This window comes from Molossus molossus, unplaced genomic scaffold, assembly GCF_014108415.1.
Source record: "Molossus molossus isolate mMolMol1 unplaced genomic scaffold, mMolMol1.p scaffold_m16_p_4, whole genome shotgun sequence".
Taxonomy (NCBI): domain Eukaryota; kingdom Metazoa; phylum Chordata; class Mammalia; order Chiroptera; family Molossidae; genus Molossus; species Molossus molossus.
In genome coordinates this window covers 56,266,425-56,282,780 of record NW_023425377.1, presented here as the reverse complement: position 1 = coordinate 56,282,780, position 16,356 = coordinate 56,266,425, and the positions used below count along the sequence as shown (strand labels likewise).

Here is a 16,356-nt window from a genome sequence, read left to right as displayed (position 1 = left end):
CAAACCTTTTCTCCATAGCCTTAGTATTTTCCCTCTACCATCTGCATCTGAAGCCATCACTTTCACTATACTACTGAGGCTGTCCCCTTCCCTCCAACCCAAGCATCTTAAGCCACTGAGCCCTGCTTAGGTGGGGGAATTGAAACAACACCCCACAGATAATGACTCCCACCAGGCTGTGCTTTCCTTCTGACTGGCCCATGTAAACCCTCCCACTGGCCCCTCTTCTCTCTCAGGGCCTCACCACCTCTTTCTACATCCTGCTTAGTCCTTTCTCCTGCCCATTGGCCCTGGGGCTGGGCATCCTTCAGTGCTGACCCAGCCTTTCTCTTTCTGCCCACCCCTTCACCCTTCCAGCCATAGGTGGAAGACCCTGCAGAGGGTACGTGCAACTCTGTGCCTGCATTTATTTCTTAAATCATGAGTACTTTGGCATCAATATTCCATGCATGAGTTCTGACCTCATTTGATCCTGGCCTTTGCTCCCCTTTCTAGAAGTGTGACCTTGAGCCCACTTAATCTTTATGTAAAATAAGTCTAATAGGACCCAATTCATAGACTCACCATGAAGATTAAACTGCGCCCACAGAGCTCAGCTCAGGGAGCTACTCTTAGTATGGTTAAGGGCCTCCTACTGTCATTTTTAGTGGATGAAGAACTCACCAAGCCAGCCTCATTGCTGGGTATTGGGATTGTTGCCAACTCAAAGGTACCTCATTAAAGCTGGTAAAAAAAATATCTTCCTTTGGACAGCACTACCCTGGGTGGTGCCGAATAATTTTCAGTGATATAACCACAAGGTCAGACTATGAGCCCTTTCATATGCTGGTAAGTTATCTTCCACTGGGTCTTTTGGATGAACATGACCACCACCCCTGAGGAAAGCTGTTGGGGTCCTGGCAGCACTGCAATGATCTTCACTTTAAACAGCCCCCACCTATGGCCCCACCGTGACAATTCTATGCAGACACTGATATTTGTTGACTGTCTTCGCCCTCCTGTGAAGTGTTGCGTTCCTGATCTTTGCTCCTTTGGTTCTTATCAATTTGTGTGAGCTTTCAGTAAACTGATTAACACCTGGCTTGTTCATCTAGGGAAACTGGCTGCACATGATCAGAGTTTAGTATGCCTGGAAGCTCTGAGTAGTGCTGCTGGGTGTGATTTTGGATCCTTGGTTTGGAGAGTTGGGAGGTTTCAGGGTTTTGTGATACATGGAGTATAGGAGTTGCCAAGATCAGGCAGAAGCTGGTAATGAGAACACCCATCCTTGGTGCTCCTGCCCCAGCACATTGAGGGCAGGTGAGAGGCACCTCCCAGGGAGAGCTTGCCCATGTGTGGCCCCTGGCCTGTTTCCCGTGGGATGCTGGACCAGAAGCAAGATTGGAGAATTGTCACAGCAAACTGACCACCTGCCAATGACTGATAAGTATGAAGCCTCCATCTCATTTATAAAGAAAAAAATTGGGGAAAACCGTGTTCAATTATGCTCAATGAAAGAAGCCAGACACAAAAGGCTTATATAAAGTGATCAGAAGAAGCATATCCATGGAGTCAGAAAGATTAGCAGTTGCCAGGGGCAAGCAGGTGACTGTTTATGACCGTTTTACTTTTTTTTAAATCCTCACCTAAGGATATTTCTTTCCCATTTATATTCATATAGAGTGGGAGGGAGAGGGAGAGGGAGAGGGAGAGGGAGAGGGAGAGGGAGAGAGGGAGAGTGGGAGAGTGGGAGAGTGAGAGAGAGAGAGAGAGAGAGAGAGAGAGAGAGAGAGAGAAATATCAATGTGAGAGAGCACTGATATGGCCTCCTCCTGCATGCCCCCCTCTGGGGATTGGGCCCACAACCTGGCCGAGAATTGAACCGGCGACCTCTTGGTGCATGGGTCGACGCTCAACCAGTGACATGGGATTTCTTTTGGGGGGTGATAAAAATGTTCTGGAATGATACAGTAGTGGTGTTTGCACAACTCTGTGAATATACTAGAGACCACTGAATTTCTGCTTTAAAAAAATTTTTAAGCACTGCAAAAATCCTAACAAATACATGTAAAATATTTAGAGACAAAGCAAGAGAGAGAACTTGTATGGCATGAAAAAGAACAATTGGATTAAAAAAACAAATCTGAAAAAGAAAAACAGATACCAGCTACTATGATTCCCTGGTAGGAATGAGGGTGGCTATGTGACACCTGGAAGGGAAAATTGTCATCATCCATATTGCTCTGGGACAACAGGAGCAACCAGGCCACTCTGTGACCCTGGAAATCAGAGCTGTGAAGCCTTTTCTAATCTTTGACCCCATGTGCAACAAAATGCCCATTGCAGTTCTTGCCAGGAAGATACCGGAATTAACATGTAATGGGTCAGATCCAGAAAGATAATTCTGGAAAACAAAACTTGCCAAACTTCCTTAGATCAGTGCCCTATGTTATTTCATGAGGTAGTATTCAAGAAGCTGTGATTCTAGGAAGCGGAGCCCTTCCCGCTCTCTGGGGCTCTAACCACAGAACTTTCTTTATGGGTCTGTTGATACAATGGTAGTCCTGATGTGTTAGATGTTCTGCTCAGTGCCTGCTTTACTCATGTTCCCGAGGTGGCAGTGCCACCTGCCTTTTACAAACAAACAAAACTTCCCTGAGGCTCAGGAGTTATTAGCACAGTAGTTTCTGAAGGGAAGCCTTGCATTGCTGTGCCCCTCCAGGGCCAGACTTTCCAGGTCAGAAATAGGAAGCACAGGTAACCCATGCCCTGAAGAAGCCACTACTGTTGTACCCCCATTTCTGAACTAATTGGGGATATGAATTCCAAAGTGTTGCTAACCTGAAAATAAATTCAGCTGCCTAAGAAAAAATAAAGCAAGCTTCCTGGTTTTCTATTCAACTGACATACTTGGCACTTGAGGAGGAATCAGACTGAAGTAGAGCCCCCAAAGAGTTTGAATGCCAGAAGGTTCTTTGGGCTTGTTTGGGCCTGTCCAACTTCTGTTTTCAGAATGAGCGTTCCACTTTGATGCCTTAGCTGTTAGGGATTTAAACCCATTTCTTATGTCCACAAAATAACTCCACCCACATATGGAGCTCTGTAAATGGTTCTGATGTCATGGCTTTCCACCACACTACTATGGAAGTCAGAAGTCAGAAACTGGTCTTACTAGGCTAAAATCGAGGTGTCAGCAGGGCTATAGTGCTTCTGGAGGCTCTTGGAGAGAATGTGTTTCCTTGTCTTTTTCAGCTTCTAGACGATGCCTGCAATCTGTTGCTGGTGGCCCTTTCCTCCATTGTCAAAGCCAACAATGACATAACTGACCTCTACTTCTGTTGTCACATTTCCTTCTCTGACTCTGACCTTCCTGCTCCCCTCTTATAAGAACCCTTGTGATGACACTGGTCTCATGAAGGTAATCCAGGATAATCTCCCCATCTCCAGATACTTAACTTAATTTGATCTGCAAAGTCCCTTTTGCTAGCTAAGGTAACATAGTCACAGGTTCTAAGAGATTAGGAACATGGACATCTTTGGGGTACTGTTATTCTACCCACCACAGCAGGACCAGCATACACTTTCTGAAAAAAGCTAGTCAGTATTGGAGCTGCCCTCTTAAACTGGTCCCTGCAAGGTGTGACTTCCATGAAGGCAGATGCCACATCTGGTATGGTCACTGTTGTATCCCCAGGGCTGAGTGTCTATACTGGGTATGTTATGGGCAATTAAAAAGGATGTATGACCTAAAGAAACAATACCCCTGTACCAACAAGCACTCCTAGTGCTTACATCTTGGTTTCTAACACCACTGTCTAATAAAAGGAACCAGACTCAAAGAAATGGCTGATTCTAGGACTGGGGCAGGAAATATGTGAGACGAGCCTAATACATCTTATAGTACCAGAGAATAAGGAAGTGCTCCAAATAAAACAAAATGAAAAAAGCCAAAAGACATTGATGGGAATGTGTCAAAAGGCCACAGGAGCAAATTGGAAGAGATCCCAATGGCTAAAGTCAGAACAATTTGGGCAATAAAATAAATAAAGTAGTATTAGGTTAAAACTCAAGAGGCCATACTTATTTAGGTAAATGATTAAATAAACTTATAAATGGGGGAGAAAAGAGAAATCTCCCATGCAGAAGAATTCCAAATAATTTATGTAGGTAACCACCCTTAAGGAGGGAGAATATAACTCTCTGCTCTTCAAGTGTGGGCTGTACATAGTGACTTCCTTCCAAAGTATATTGTCAGGAATGGGGAGGGGGGGAGTTCACAGTGGAGAAACCTGACTGATACTTTGCCAGCCAAGTGATTAAGGCCAACATCAACAGGCATAATGTTGACAGCCTGTGCCCTTGATAGGATGTGATGAGATGACTCTGTGGTCTTCTTCCTCCAAGCCCATCATCCCAGTCTTATCATGAGAAAAATATTAGACAAATTCCAACAGAGGGACATCCTACAAAATATCTGACCAGTTCTTAAAACTGCCAAGGTCATCAAAAACATGGAAAGTTTGAGCCCTGGCCAGTTTGGCTCAGCGGTTAGAGCATCGGCCTGCGGTCCGGAGAGACCCGGGTTCGGTTCCCGCTAAGGGCACGTACTTCGGTTGCAGTTTGTCCCCGGCCCTGGTTGGTCGTGCGGGTGGCAGCCACTCGATGTGTCCCTTTCACATCGATGTTTCTCTCTCTCTCTCCCTTCCTCTCTCTCCCTCCCACTCTATCTGTACAAAAAATGGAAAAATATCCTCTGGTGAGGATAAAAAAACAAACAAACATGGAAAGTTTGAGAAATCTGCCACAACCAAGAGGAGCCTAAAGAGACAGGACAAATGAGAGAACAGACCTTAAAGTTCTCATTACAAGAACAAAAATTTGTAACTAGGTGAGGTGATGGATGTTCACTAAACTTATTGTGGTGATTATTTTGCAATATATACATATATCAAATCATCATGTTGCATAACTAAAACTAATATCATGTTATATGTCAAGTATTTTTTTTTTAAAGAGAAAGACGGGGGTGGTGGTGGTGGATGAGGGGACAGCTAAATGTAATGTGGTATCCTGGACAGGATTCTGAAAGAGAAAAAGGACAGTAGATAAAAACAAAGGGAATTAAATAATTAAATTAGATATTAACTTTGGTTGATAATAATGTAACAATTTTGGTTCATTAATTATAACAAATGTATCAAAGTAATAAAAAATGTAACTAATAGGGCAAACTGGGTATGGGGAAAATGATAACTCTGTACCTTCTTTGCAATATTTCTGTAAGTCTAAAACTGTTCTAAAAAATAGTCTATTAATGCCAACAATAAAGTATAGATGAATGAAGGACTTCATTCCTCATGGTAACAATGATTATTGCTCTCTTCTCACAGAGATATTTCAAGAATTATACAGGAGAATCTGCAAATGCATTTAGGATGCAGTACATGCTCAATTCTGAGCATTTGTTACCGTTCTCCTAAATCTATGTTATCTGCTATAGAGGTCACTGACCCTATTGTGATTATTTAAAGGTCAATTAAGTACAAATTAAATATATTAAAAATTCAGTTCTTCAGTGGCACCAACTACATGTCAAGTGCCCAAAGGCCACACAGAGATAGTAGCTGCTAAATTAGTGCTGATAAAACACATGCCATTAGCACAAAAAGTTCTACCAGACCAACACTAAACAATGAATGGCATAATTCTTCTTAACTCCTTCTCGTCCTTCTGCAAATGCCACCTTAACCTTCTTGACCACTGTCTTTCAAATTGCTACCCACACATTTACCCTGCTCTTTCCCCGATTTACTTTTCTTTTTACCACTTTTCACACTGGATGTGGAATTCCCTTGATTAGTTTTCTGCCTCCCCATATAGTACTGCAGGGTCAAATGCCACTTGAAATGAATGCAATACAACTTCAGATGGGCTGTGTGTTCAAAAACATGTGAAGAAAAAAGACAAAAAGAAAAATATTTCATAACTTTTTATATTGGTTACACATTAAAATAACATTTTGGACATAAATCAGGTTAAATAAAACACATTTAAATTAACATCATGTTTCTTTTTACTTTTTTCCTTTAACATGCTACTAGAACATTTAAATTATGCATGTGGCCAACATTTGTGGCTTGCTTACATTTATTTCTACTGGACAGCGCTGGTCTAGAATGTGAGCCCAATAGGGCAGGTTTTTTGGTCTCTTCACTGCCCAAGCAGTGACTGGCACGTAGTAGATGAACAATAACATTTTAGTGAATGAAAGGCTGAGCTTCCAGGAAACCCAAGAGCTCTAAGAGTCAGCACTGTTGAAACGCTGACCACGTCCGGTGCCCTGTCTCCACATCACACCAGATAAGAAAACTGAGGCCCAGCGAGGTGATGTCAGCCCCTGTCAAACCGTACATAGTGCGGAAACGTCGGGGCCAGGATTCGAACCCGGGTTCTGTCCCCATAGCCCAGGAGCGCTGACCGTTCCTACCTTGTAGGGTGATGACGACGGCGACGGGACGGTCAGGAGCGGGCACACAACTTGAGCTCAACAAGGTGCGTGGCTCTTCCCCCACCGCCTTCAGTCGACCTCCGTTAGCCCGGCCCAACCTGGACCCCTCTGAAGCCATCGCTGGCTTGCCGGGTCTAGCTAGCCATGAGCCCTTCGCAGGCATCGCCGACGGAAGTCCCGCCTCCACCGCGCGCCTCAGGGAGCCGCGACAGCCACTCCGGCCAATGAGAAGCTCGCCGTGGCAAACGCCGGCCAATGGGTGCACGCGCCGGGAGGGGCGTGTTCGGGCCGCGGGCCGGAGCGGGTGGTGCGCGCCGAGGAGGAGCTGCCGCCGCCGCCGCCACCGCCACCGCCTCCGTCGTCGTAGCCGCTGCCCCCGCCACCGCTAGCGAGGCCGAGCGGAGCCGTTAGCGCCGCGCCGCCGCAGCCGCCACCGCCGCCACCGCCGCTCGCCCGCCTCGGAGCAGCCCTGGGCCCGCCCGCCCGCATCCAGGTGAGGCGGAGGCCTTCGGTTGTGTTGGACTGGGTAGGCCGCGACAGGCCAGAGCTCGTCTGGCCGGGCCGCGAGCGTCTGCGGGCCTGCACCGGCCGAGGCCCAGGCCGCACAGGGCCGGGAGGAGACGCGCGCGTCCGTGACGGGCGGGCAGGTGCGGGCCGGTGAGGGCGCTGGCGACAGGCCCTGGGCCGGATTCCTAGGCCGGATTCCTAGGCCGCCGCGAGAAGTGAGCGAGGGGACCCGGCGTGGGCATGCGTCTGCCAGCCGAGCTCTACGACCAGGACCTGGGTAGTCTTGGAAGCCGGGGGCCCGGAGGCGGCAGCGCGAAACCAGAGACGAGGGAGTAGGATGAGCGCCTTCAGCGCGCAGAGGTCATGGCCCACCCGCTAAGTCCCCTGGAATCCTACAGATTCTTTTGTGGTCATTGTCAGAGGACCGCGGCTTATCTGAGGTCCTTTGAGAAGTGTGCAAACCCTTTAGTACGTATGGGAGTTCTAGAAAAGTATACATTTTTTTTTTTTTTAACGCCATCTCTAACAAAGCTGTTTTGGTGGCGGGGGACATTTGAATTTGTAAAGTGTGTATGTGTTTTGAAAAGACAAACTGCAGGCAGTTGAACAATGGGGGATGGATACTCTTCCTTCTTTTTCTGGAGTCTTCTGCTGCTAGGCTTATTAAAATGGGTTTAAACCTATTGTGGGAAGGGCAGGTGGGGAAGAACTGCTTGCGCTACCGCTGGAGGAATGGAACCCCCTTGCCCAAAGTGTGGGATCCAGATGGCCAATGCTCCGAAGTGGGAAGATAGGGAGGATGATTTCACAGGAGAAGGGTTATTTAACCTTGACACTACTGACATTTTGGGTCTGATCATTCTTGGTTTTTTGGCTGTCCTGTGCATTGTAGAATGTTGAATAGCACTCCTGGCCTCTACCCACCAGATGTCCTCCCACACCTTGTGAAGAGCAAAAAATGCCTTCATATTGCCAAAAGTCTGTCTTTGTGTCTCTCACACACACACATTTACTCACTCACTTTCTCACTCATGTATGAGAACCACCACTGAACTAAATAATCTTCCACTAAAGGTTTCTCCAGCCCCATCCCTGACATCTGAGATCTAAGGCTTCCAAAACCTTCAACAAACTCATCTGTGAGAACCTTAGATTTTTCTTGTCTGTAAAATAGGATTGACAAGAATATTGCTGTGCAGATTTAAAGGTGTGGGAAGCCTCTAGCATTGTGCATGGCCTGTGAGTGGCTGGCACTGAATAAATGGTGTTATAAAGCATCAACAGTTTTTGTTGAGGATTTCTTTTATGCTTGACACCTCACAGACATTTATCTTGAGCCCTTGAGGTAGGTGGTGTTACAGTGTTTGTTTTAGGAACAAAGAAACTGAGTCTTAGATGGGTCACGTGATATGACCCGCTTCATACTGTAAAGTGACTGAAGTTGGATTTGAACCCAGGCCCTCTGACTCAGAGTCCATATTGCTCTTAAACACTGGGTTTTTCTGCTCTTATAATCGCAAGGGTACAGGAGACCCCCGAGAGGAATTCATTCAATTGTCATTGAGCATCTCAGTGTGCAAAGCCCTGTTCTGGTATCTACTATAAAACTCTGCAACTTCAAGATCTGCAAAGAGACAGAAATAATATGAACATCTCAAAATGTGGACCTAAATAATGTTTATCTTGAAACACTGGTTTTGAGGGGCAGAATTTCAGTTTGAATGTGTTGAATCTGAAGTCATGGGGCAGCAAAGGGAGAATTATGAAAATAGCATCTTCCTGATGCTTGTTTTGTTGCTTTCCTAATTCCCTGCCTCCCATTTTTTTATCCTTTTCCCATACTCCGGCAAGAGTTGTCCTAAACACATATCTGATCATGTCCCCCCTGATTAAAAGTCTTTGGCCAGAAAAAAACAAATTAACTTTTTTTTTTTATCTTTAATTAATTTATTTTTGTTGATGTTTCTCCTTTTTCCCCCACTGATACCCCCTCCCCCACCCTCCCTGCCCTGTCTCCCGCTTTGTTGTCCATGTCTATTGTTCATGCATACATGCATATAAGTTCTGTGGTTTATCTCCCCCCCTTCTGGGGATTGTTAGTCTGTACCCCACTTCCACATCTCTGGGACTACCCCGTTTCTCAGACTGTTATGTTCATTATATATCACAAATAAGTGAGATTACATGACATTTGTCTTTCTCTGCTTGGCTTGTTTCGCTTAGGATAATACTCTCCAGGTCCCTCCATGTCGTCTCAAAGGATAAGAGAGCTTTCTTTCTTACAGCTGCATAGTACTCCATTGTGTATATGTACCACAGCTTTTTTATCCATTCGTCTACTGATGGACATTTGGGCTGTTTCCAGATCTTAGCTATTGTAAATAGTGCTGCTATGAACATGGGGGTACATATATTCTTTCTGATTGGTGTTTCAGGCTTCTTAGGGTATATTCCTAGAGGTGGGATCACTGGGTCAAATGGAAGTTCAATTTTTAATTTTTTTAGGTAACACCATATTGTTTTCCATAGTGGCTGCACCAGTCTAGTACACTGCTGGTGGGAAAACAGATTAACTTTTTAAACTTTATTAGGTGGCTTAAAAGCTAAAGGTTGAGATTCCAGATCTTGCACATTCTAATCCTTCCTTTCGTATTTCACCTGCATATACTCCAACCCCCTCTCTCTGCCTGTTGCTCCCACTGCCTGGAATGCTGTTCTCCTCCAGCTGGAGATCTCTTCCTCTTGCTGTGTGATCCAGACCAGAGCTCATTCACTATTTGAAGCCTCTGACTGCCACACCGGAATCAACTGTTTCTGGTTTGTGTCCTCCCCATCCATTCAATTTATTGAATCAAATTAAATGCTGAATGATGAGAGAAGTGCAGTTGCTGTCTTCTCCCCTAGGTGGCAGTGGTGCGGCAGCCAGGGCGACCTGAGGTCAGGGAAAGGTGGGAGGCAGCCAGCCAAGGAAGGGAATTGAGTCTTGCTTCCCTCCTTTAAACAACTCTCCCTGCTCTACTGCTGTGTCCCCCGGCCTTGAGCAAGGCTCTAGGGAAGCAGTAGTAATTACATCGTGTGTATAGACCGTTTTGGCCCATTCTTGTGAGTGCACTGATGGTTGTAAATGGTTGATGTGAAAGCATTGGAAAGGACACTAACCAGTCACAGATTGCTTCCCAAAGGAAGTGAGCATGTGTGCTGGGGAGGAATTATCCAGATAAAGGCCCTAGGGAAGGTCTTTGCAGGATGCAGGAACAGTACTGGCAAAGGTATGGAGGTGGAAACATTTAGGTTTGTTCAGGGAACCACATGGGGTCTGGTACTTCAGGGGCAAGAAAGGTGAAGTGAGTAGTGGCCAAAGAACTTACGTGGCTGGTATGCAGAGGGCTTGGGTGTTGTCCTGTAAGCCACGCCTACAGGTGGCTATTAGGCAGTTTTAGTCTACAAAGTGAAGGAGTCATATCTGTACACAGGAGGAAGAGTTGGAGGGGGATGATTGTGAAGGTCAGCAAACCAGTTAGGAGGTGATTCCTTTCCTTTAGATAAAAATCGGGGCCCGGGGGAGACGGGCGGAGCCTCCGGGAGGCACTGGGCCCCGCGGTAGGCGGTAGCCGATGTGTTGAATCGGGGCCCAGGACATCGCCCGAGAGAGGAAATGTCAAGCCCGGTGTCAGGCGGCGTGAACTTGTTCGCCAACGACGGCAGCTTCCTCGAACTGTTCAAGCGGAAGATGGAGGAGCAGCAGCGGTAGTGGCAGGAAGAGCCGCTTCCGGGCCCACCGCCACCCGACCAGCCAGCCACTGCTGCTGCCGCCGCCGCGGGTCCCAGGAATCTGAAGAGGAAGGGCAGCCTGGGCTCCATGCTCAGCTTCGTGGGCAAGCGCAGAGGCGGGAACAAACTAGCCCTCAAGAAGGGAATAGTAGCTAAGAAGCAAAAGATGGAGGATGAGGTATTAACAAGTAAAGGTGATGCATGGGCCAAGTACATGGCAGAGGTGAAAAAGTACAAAGCCCACCAGTGCAGAGATATGATAAAATTGACCCCCTTCCTGTGCCTACCCACAGCCTGGGACTCTGCGATGTACCTAACTATTTAATGAGGCAGCGGGGGCAGTCTTTCCCCCCCAAGTACTTAAACACAGAAGGAAACCAAGATGCTTCCCTCAGCCATGGATGATCCTCCAGGACTCTTTTTACCTTGAGCACTTGCCTCTGAGACTTCATAAAACAATGGTTTGCTGTCCCCTCTCTTCCCACCTCCTTGATCTCTCTGGCTCTTTCTGTCTTCCTTTGCTCACCCTCCCCTTCGTCTTTCCCTTAGACATCACTTCTGGGAAGTAAAGAACTTAACTTAGTGCTGGAAAAGAAAAAGAAAAAAGAAAAATCGGAAATATGACCCTGAACTGTAGTGATAGGGAAAGAGGGGATGGTTTGAGATGCAGTTAGGAACTAAGAGACACAGGACTCAGTAGGTATTTAGATGTGGGACATGAACAAGAGATGAATGATTCCTAGTCTCTGCCTGGGTGACTGGTAGGTGAACATTGGTTACTAAGGAAAACGGAGAAGGTGAGAGAAGGAGCAGTTTAGAATGTGGACATAAACAGGAAAGTACATAACTTAAGTAGATTGCATGTGCATGGGTACACCAGACACTGAAATGGGAAGTCGACAGAAAGCAGTGTCCATGTCCCTACATGTTGAGGGGACTCACAGGATCATCGTTCATCTCCACTCAACCTAGAGATCCTCCATGTACATTGGCCAGGTTCATGGTCACAATTTTATAGCCTGAAAACATGAAACAAACCGTTTGTCATGGGGAATCGGAAGAAGTGGAGGAAATTGACTCCTCGAGGAACTTACAGCCTGAGCTGGGGAGAAAAGAAAGGTGTGTGAGACTGAAGTAGCAGGTCATGACAGCATTGAGAGAGTGGAAAGAAATGATTGCTTTGTTCTTGGTTTTTATGAAAGTGCTGGTGCCCAAACTTGTCATTGTGATCAGAGAGGCGTGAGCAGGAGTTTCCAGGTACAGCCAGAGGCCTGTATGAATAAGAGAGGAGAGCACAAAGAGGTCCAGAAGCCTGAGTGGACTGGTTTGGGCAGAAAGGGGGTCAAAAGGTGAACTTGGAGATAAATCTAGAAAAGCATGCTGGGATATGGTGATAGAGGGTTTCTAGGCACAGTCAAGAGATGGATCTGGGACCCTGGTCGGTGTTCTCAGTGGTTAGAGCATTGACCCATGCATCAAAGGGTCGTGGGTTTGATTCCCAGTTAAGGGCATGTACCTGGGTTGTAGGTTCCATCCCTGGCTCAGGTTGGGACTTGTGCGGAAGGCAACCAATCGATGTGTCTCTTGCATTGATGTTTCTCTCTCTCTTTCTCTCTCCCCTCCCTCCCTCCCTTCCACTCTTTAAAAAAAAAAAAAAAATCAGCCCTGGCCATTTTGGCCCAGCAGTTGGAGCGTCGGCCTGTGGACCAGAGAGTCCTGGGTTCGGTTCCCGCTAAGGGCACATACCTTGGTTGCGGTTTGTCCCCGGCCCTGGTTGGGGTCGTGTGGGTGGCAACCACTTGGTGTGTTTCTCTCACATTGATGTTTCTCTCTCTCTTTCTTCCTCTCTCCCTCCCGCTCTATCTGAAGACGAATGCAAAAAATGTCCTCGGGTGAAGATAAAAAATAAAAAAAAATCAGTGGAAAAAATATTCTTAGGTGAGGATTAACCAAAAAAGAGAGAGAGAGAGGTAATCTTGGAAGATTGCTTTCCTAGACAAGAGACAAGGATGGGTAGAGACTAGTCAAGAGGCTTTTGCAGTACCGAGATGGCCTGGTAATGGCTTGAACTTGAGGGTTGGAGCTGCACATGATCTGCTTCTGCCCCAGGCATCTCAGCCTGGCAAATATGGATTTGCTATGACTTAGCTGCCCCAGCCAGGTGGCTTTCCCCTCCATGAGCTATGGGAAGGGGAGAGTAAGAAAACGTGTACTGTGTCCACTTGAGCCTTCACCTCATACCAGTTAAAATTGGGTCAGGTGGTACGTTTTTGGGTGTGTGGGTTTTTTTTGTTTTGTTTTGTTTTGTTTTTTCTGGCACCAGAATATTTCCTGGGGGACCTTATATTCCTAAGATTTTTCCTCTGAAGAACTCAGAATTTTACATCTGGGATAATTAGTCCGGGCCCCACCACATGATGTATGAAATGTCAAGACTGAGCCTACAGATATATTTGATTTGTTCTAGTTTTGTTCTTGCCCAAATTTAGAAAGTCTGCGTTGTGACTATAAAATGAGACAGATTTTAAGGGGTGCCCAATGGAAACTAGTCTTGCAGCTTTACATATGTACCTCCTATGTACATTTATATATAATTTTGATACATATCTCTCCCTTATACATGCAGCAATGTTAACAACTAACATTGCTGAAGTCACAAACCAGTATTATTTAAAATAGTGCAGTGGGGCTGAAAACTCTTAGATATACAAACAGACTTCTCCATGATACATTCAGTTACTGGAAACATCTTTTTTTTTTCTTTATTGATATTAGAGAGAGAGGAAGGGACAGGGAGAGACAGATAGAAATATCAATGAGAGAACATTGACTGGCTGCCTCCTGCATGCCCCACACTGGGGATTGGGCCCACAGCCTGGGCATGTGCCCTGACCGGGAATTGAACTGGCAACCTCTTGGTACATGGGTGGACGCTCAAACACTGAGCCACTCCGGCCAGGCTGGAAACATTTTTAAATCAGCATAAGTCAACTTCGGGTCAAGGTGGCTGCATAGGTAAATGCAGTACTTACCTCCTCCCACGGCACATCAAAATTACAATTAAACTACAGAGAAACCATCATTCAGAACTGCCTAAAATTGAGCTGAATGGAAATCCTATAACTACGAAATTAAGCAAGAGGCCACATTGAAACTGGTAGGAGTGGCAGAGGCATGAAAGGGCTGGTCCCACTCCCACGCGTGGGTAAAAATCAGAAGGGATACCTCAGCTGTGAAGGTTCTCCCTGAGGAGCAAGAGGTCCCAGTTCCACACCAGGACCTCCAGCTCAGGATTTCAGTGCCAGGAAGAGAAGTTCCCATAACTTCTGACTGTAAAAACCAGCGGGAAATGAGGCTGAGGGAGGCTGAGGCGGCTGACGTCCCAGGCAGTTCCTCTCAAAGGACCCGCACAGAGACTTACCCAGACTCACTCCTTCTGGGCTCCAGCATGGGGGAGGCAGCTTGAAAGGCACCATGGACATACAGGGAAGATCTGAGTTGTTTGTATCAGGGCCAGAGATGGAGAGGCAGCTCTCTCCTGGACAGATGTGCTGGTGGAGGCCCTTGTTTCTTTAGTGAGCCCTTCCCCTACAGGGCTGCAGATGGGCCCGGTATCTGGGACTCCAGCAACCTGGCTCACACCATTTACCCAGCCCTGGTGATTCCCTGAGGCCCTGCTTTCGGGCCCAACCAAGCTGTTTCCAGTGGCTTTACCATAGGACTGGCCTGTTGGGGCTCATGCTTCGGATTTTCCTAAAATCTCCCAAAGAAGCAGCATCTGGTCTCAGCAAGCCCCATACTAGTTGCTTAGTGGCTCTAGGTCCAGCACTAGCAGCAGTTGGCCTTGGTTCACAGCTTGACCTTGCCTTAGCACCTCCAAGCCCAGCACAAGAAACAGCCATCTGCAGATCACTTTGTAGCTTATGCCTGGTGGCCCTGGGTAAAACACAGGCAGTGGCTGACGTTGGCCTGTGCCTCCCAGAAGTCTCAGAGCAAGCACACCCACTGGATAGCTTCAGACCATATCGAAGCACCACCCAACCACCTCCACAAGGGACACACTCAAGGTGTGGACTCAGTGGGTACCAGAGCCCTACTGAAGTAAATCTTGCTCTGTGTGGTGGGCCCCTGCACAGCTGATCCTCCAAGGTGGTCAGAGGTCAGTGGTCAGTGGGCACAGCCAGTCCTTGAAACTGATCAGCCTGAGTAAATCCTTCCCATTGACATGCCAACATCAATAAAGACTCAATTATAACAGAAGGGTGTACAGCCCACATGGGGGGTGTACCTTGCATGCCCAGCTGGGGTGATCTGTGCAGGGAGGCTGTGCAGGACCCTACAGGACACTTACTACAATAGACCACCCTTCCAAGCCTAGGAGATATAGCAACTCTTCTAATATATACAAACAAACACAGGGAGGCAGCCAAAATGAGGAGACAAAGAAACATGTCCCAAATGAAAGAACAGAACCAGACTCCAGGAAAAGAACTAAACAAAATGGAGATAAACAATCCAACACATGCAGAGTTCAAAATACTGGGTATAAGGATGCCCAAGGAACTTAGTGAGGACTTCAAGAGCATAAAAAAGGACCAGTCAGAAATGAAGGATGCACTAGTTGTAATAAAGAACAATTTACAGGGTACCAACAGTAGAGTAGGTGAAGCCAAGAACCAAACCGTCAATTTGGAATAGAAGGAAACAAAAAACACAACCAGAACAGCAAAAAGAAAAAAGAATCCAAAAAATGAGGATAGTGTAAGGAGTCTCTGGGACAACTTCAAGCATACCAACTTTTGCATCATGGGAGTGCCAGAGGGAGAAGAGAGAGAGCAAGAAATTGAAAACCTATTTGAAAAAATAATGACAGGAAACTTCCTGAACTTGATGAAGGAAACAGAAGGTTCACGAAGCACAGAGAGTCCTAAACAAGATGAACCCAAAGAAATCTACATAGATACATCATAATTAAAACACAAAAGATTAAAGACAAAGAGAGAACCTTAAAAGCAGCAAGAGAAAAGCAGTACATTACCTACAAAGGAGCTCCCATTAAGACTGTCAGCTGATGTCTCAAAAGAAACTTTGCAGGCCGAAAGGGAGTGGCAAGAAATAGTCAAAAGAGATGAATAGCAAGGACCTGCAACCAAGATTACTCTATCCTGGACTTCCGGTCAAGATGGCGGCGTAGGTAAACGCAGTATCGCGTCCTCCCACAACCACATCCAAGTTACAACAAAACTACAGAACAACCACCATTCAAAACCTGCTGAAATCAAGCTTAATGGAAGTCCTACAACTACAGAATTAAAGAAGCTGCATCTAGGCTGGTAGGAGGGGCGGCTGCGCGACGGGCTGGTCCCACACCCACGTGTGGCGGATAAAAATCAGGAGGACACCTCGGCTGGGAAGGTCCTTCCTGAGGACTGAGGGGTCCCCGTCCCACACCAGGTGCCCTGCTCAGGGTTCCAGTGCCAGGAAGAGAAGTCCCCATAAATTCTGGCTGGAAAAACCAGCAGGAACTGAGGCTCAGGGAGGCTGAGGTGGCTGGAGCCCCAGGCAGCTCCTTAAAGGGCCTGCTCACGGAC

The 16,356-nt window shown here is 46.7% G+C and overlaps 1 protein-coding gene and 1 pseudogene across 1 annotated transcript in view; both read left to right on the top strand.

The window, feature by feature from the left end:
- The first annotated feature begins 6,860 nt into the window (after positions 1 to 6,860).
- ELAVL1 (ELAV like RNA binding protein 1) overlaps positions 6,861 to 16,356 on the top strand; it is a 41,712-nt gene continuing 32,216 nt past the window's right edge. The window contains exon 1 of the mRNA XM_036240056.1: positions 6,861 to 6,980. The gene's annotated coding sequence lies outside the window, so the exon portion shown is untranslated. The remainder of the gene's footprint in view (positions 6,981 to 16,356) is intronic.
- LOC118643790 lies at positions 7,235 to 11,090 on the top strand (annotated as a pseudogene).